The sequence below is a fragment of the Arachis duranensis genome, chromosome 1 (assembly GCF_000817695.3).
Source record: "Arachis duranensis cultivar V14167 chromosome 1, aradu.V14167.gnm2.J7QH, whole genome shotgun sequence".
NCBI lineage: Eukaryota > Viridiplantae > Streptophyta > Magnoliopsida > Fabales > Fabaceae > Arachis > Arachis duranensis.
Genome location: NC_029772.3, coordinates 69,079,863 through 69,084,657, shown reverse-complemented (window position 1 = coordinate 69,084,657; position 4,795 = coordinate 69,079,863).

Here is a 4,795-nt window from a genome sequence, read left to right as displayed (position 1 = left end):
GATATCAACATTTCTTTGGTTAAGAAATTCTATTACAACTTCTTCCGTCCCACTTTGGATTCAGTTCAGGTGAGGGGTAGAGAGATTATGATCACTGAGTTAGCCATAGAGGAGGCATTGCAGTGCCGACATCTTACTGATGGCACCTGCGCTCATCAGTAGGCTGAGTTAGCTATTCACAGCGTGACCTTTGACTATGTGGCGCTTAGGCGCGTGATTAGTTTACCGGATGCCACTTGGGTCATGGATGCAACCAACACTAAGCCTAAAGGGATGCTCTTTGCTCATCTGACTAGAGAGGCCAAGACTTGGCAGATGGTATTTGCTCATTACGTCTTGCCCACCACCCACTTTTTTGAGATCCCTATAGAGATGCTACTTCTGATTGGTTGTGTTATGGAGGGCAAGGAAGTGTATTTTCCTCGATTGATTCGGCAGCGTATGTGGCGAGCACATATTCGAGGCTTACTTCCGTTTCCCACCTTGGTTACCAGTATGGCCGCCTTAGCTGAGGTCCCCTTGTTGGATGATGATGTGACACCACCACCCCCAGATCACGATGACAAGGAGGTTACTATTCCTTGGGGTGGTTGGGTGCACGAGAAGCCCCCGGCTAGACACCGATCTCGGGCTAGAGCAGTAGTAGGGACAGCTGGCCCTTCAGCAGCCCCATCTTCTTCTACAGCAGCTCCATCTTCTTCGACAGCCCCTTCTTCAGCACCTGAGCCCACATATCTACTGGTTCAGCGTCTGTTTCGGTTTCTGGAGCACGAAAAGTGCTAAATTAGGCGCCGACTGGATCGGATGGATCAGGCACTCATCTCTCTGGGCGCTGAGTTACCTCCCCTTCCAGACTCTTCAGCCTCCGATGAGCAGGATCATCAGGAGGAGGATGCTGACGCACCGACTCAGCAGGTTGCACCTCCAGCTGCACCTTCCACCACAGAGACTCCACAGCCCCATGAGGAGCTGGTCCCACAGCCTCAGCCAGAGTCGGCACCTACCATTGTACCTTCCCCTGATCCTCCGGTTTAGCATCGAGGACGATGCTCGATCTTAAGTGTGGGGAGGTCACCGGTAGCATCATTAGAGGATCGGTGAACATTTTTGCCATTTTCCTAGTTATCTTACTTTGCATACCTTTGTATATATTTGATGCATTTTGAGTTTATTTTGGATACTCTTACTGTTTTGGTTCGTTTTGGATACCTTTACTGCTTATTTTGGACTTTTAGATGTTTTGGATGATAGATTCCATATTTTTAGTTGGATTTTTTTTCTTTATACATTTTTGCATATCTTCTTTTGTATATCTTTCTTTTTAGTTTGTGGTTGTGATTAGAAACCATGATTGAAATTGCAAAAACTTAGTCACCCTTTTCGCATAAGAAATTGGTTTTAAGTGAAAAAGAAAAGGGTAAACTAAGGAAAGTTTTTGAATTTTTCAATCGCAACAATGCTTAGTCAAATATTGAGATTTTCCAAGAAAACTTACTTTTAGGGCACCAACCCAATTGATTGAAGAAAATTTTTGGTGAAACTTGCTTGAATTTCATATTTTGTGGATCATGTATTGAGCTAAGAACACAAGCTTGTGAGACTTGAGCCTATTGATGTGGTTACATTTTATAACCACTTATTTTCCATTCTTGTATGTAATTGTTCTCTTTCTATGATTGTGATCCTTGATTTGCTTGATTCTATATGTCCATTTATTTCTTGTATTCATACATTTGTATGATTGAGGCCATTATTTCATTAGCCCACATATCCAAATAGCCTACCTTTTACTCTCCATTGTTAGCCAATTTTGAGCCTATGCTTAACTAACTTGTTCTCATTTAGCACATTACAAGCCCAAGGCAAAAAACCAATGAAAGTCCCTTATTTGGATCTTTGATTAGCCTAGGCTAGTGAAAGTGTTTATTATTCAAAGTTGGTAAGGCTTGGGAATATTGGATGGGATAAAAAGGGTAGTACACTTCTACATTTAGGAATTGGGAACATATTCATGTATTGATTAAATGTATAAGACCTTATGCAATTGATGTCCTTGTACAAAGTATAAAAAGAAAAGAAAAAAAAGAAGAGAAAAGTAAAATGAAAAAAAAAGGAATATAAAAAAAAAGAGAAGAAAAATAATAAAAGCGGACAAAATGCCCCAAAGTGAAGTTCAATAAAAGGGAATCAATGCATAAGTGTTATGAATCAAGAAATAAGATGCATGAATATGTAAGAAAAAGCGAAGAATGGGTAGTTAGAGTAGTTTGAATTTGTATAGATTATTATATAGTTAGGTGGGAAAGTCTATGCTAATCCAAGATCTAAACTCTAGTCCACTTAACCATGAATGATCCTACCTTGACCCTAACCCCACTACAACCTAAATGAAAGACCTCATGATGAATGTATGCATGCATTGAATAAGTGTTGATTGTTAGAAGAAGATCAATTTTTGGAAAGCATGGTTAGAAGAGAATTGAGTAAATTAACCCTTAAACACTTGAGTGAATAGAGCGGATACACATCCGTTGAGGGTTCAAAAGTTCAATCACATGTGTTCACTCATATTATCTATATTCTTGCAAGCATGAATTTCTTTTGATAATTCAATATAATTGTGGTTAGGACTTGATCCCTATTGCCGTAGCTCTTTGTGCATACACATGTTCTCTTGGAAATTGATTTGTTTGAACTAAGCATTTGCATTCACTTTAGGTAGTTGCATTTAGATAGGTTCATGTAGTTTAGTTGCATTTAGTGAATGTCTTACCCCTTAGTTCCTTCTTATTTTAGCATGAGGACATGCTAAGGTTTAAGTGTGGGGAGGTTGATAAACCCCAATTTGAAGGTTTATCTTGTATTGAATTTAGAGTATTTTGATAACCTTTTCTCGCATTTAACCTATGAATTAGCATGGTTTTGTAATCTCTCCCATATTTGTGCTTAAGTGTAAAAACATGCTTTTTAAGCCTTATTTTGATGAATTCTAATTCCACTTTGATTCCATAAGATGCCTTGATGTATTTGCTAGTAATTCCAGGATTGAAATAGGCTAGGCATGGATCAAAGGGGGCAAGGAAGGAAGCATACAAGTGGAGAGAAGTATGAAAAGTCAAGGAAGTGAAATCAGCTAAGCACGCGCACGCGCACAAGGCGCTCGCGCGCACATTGCAGAATCGGCCAGGGGCGCGCACGCGTCGAAGTCGGCACATGACTTCATTAAAACAACACGTGCCTGGTGCTTTGGAAGGGTTTTTGAACCCATTTTTGGCGCCAATTGCTGATAGAAAGGAATAAAAGGATCAAGGGTTGAAGGGGGAAGGGAGTTAGTTCATTACCATTAGTCATTGTTTAGTTTTAGAGTAATTTTAGAGAGAGGCGCTCTCACTTCTCTCTAAAATTAGGATTAGGTTTAGGTTAATCTCTCTTCTTAGATCTAGGTTTAATTCATGCTTTTGATTCACTTTTCTTTTATCAATTCTTAATCTTCCCCTCTTCCTCTTTCTAGTTATGTGCTTTAATAATTGTAGTTCTCCATTTTGTTTTGGATAGATTGTTGTTTCTTTGTTTTCTTTTAATAATGTAATTTGAGGTAATTCATGATAATTGTGATTTCCTTGATTGTTGTTGTTAATTCTTTGCAATAATTGTTGTTAGATTCTATTCTTGTTCTCAATTTACTATGTTTTTCTTTTGTGCCTTCCAAGTGTTTGATGAAATGCTTGGTTGGATTTTAGTGTAGGTTTTGTTCCTCTTGGCCTAGGTAGAGTAATTAGTGACTCTTGAGTTATCTAATTCCCTTGTTGATTGACAATTAGAAGTTGCTAATTGATTTGAATGCCTCTAAAGCTAGTCTTTCCTTTAGGAGTTGATTAGGACTTGAGGAATCAAATTGATTCATCCACTTGACTTTCCTCCATGGTTAACTAAGTGGGAGTAATAGATAATTTGTCATCACAATTGAGGAGGATAACTAGGATAGGACTTCTAGTACTCATATCTTGCCAAGAGCTTTGCTAGTTGTTAGTTTATTTTCTTTGCCATTTATATTTCTTGTCTAAAATCTTAAAAACCCCAATTATAACTCACAACCAATAACAAGACATTTTATTGTAATTCCTAAGGAGAACGACCCGAGGTCCAATACTTCGGTTTATAAATTTTAGGGGTTTGTACTAGTGACAAACAACTTTTTGTATGAAAGAATTATTGTTTGGTTTAGAAACTATACTTTACAACGAGATTTCATTAGTGAAATTCTAAACCGTCAAAAATCCAATCATCACATACCAAAGAGCTACTTCAAATACTACATACAAGCTATCAAATGGAAAAGCATCATTGATAGGAGTGGAGTCATCCTTAATGTGCTTAAGGCAACTCAAGTGGTCTGCCACCACTACAACATTTTGGGTCTATGGCCACGGTTTTTTTCGTCACGGTAAAAAACCGTGACCATAGACTCCATGGTCACGGTTTTTTACCGTGACAAGAAAAGAAAAGCTATGGTCACAGTACCTATGGTCATGGTTTTTTAAAAAAGGGCGGCCTAAAAGGGTCAATGGTCACGGTTTTGCGGGTGACCTAAAGGTGTCTAAGGTCACGGTTTTTTACAGTGACCAAAAAGGGTCTATGGTCACGGTTTTTCGAAAAAGGGTGACCTAAAAGGGGTCTATGGTCAAGATTTTGGGGGGTGGCCTAAAGTGGTCTATGGTCACAGTTTTAGGGGGTGGCCTAAAAGGGTCTATGGTCATGGTTTTAAGGGTGATCTAAAGGGGTCTATGGTCACGGT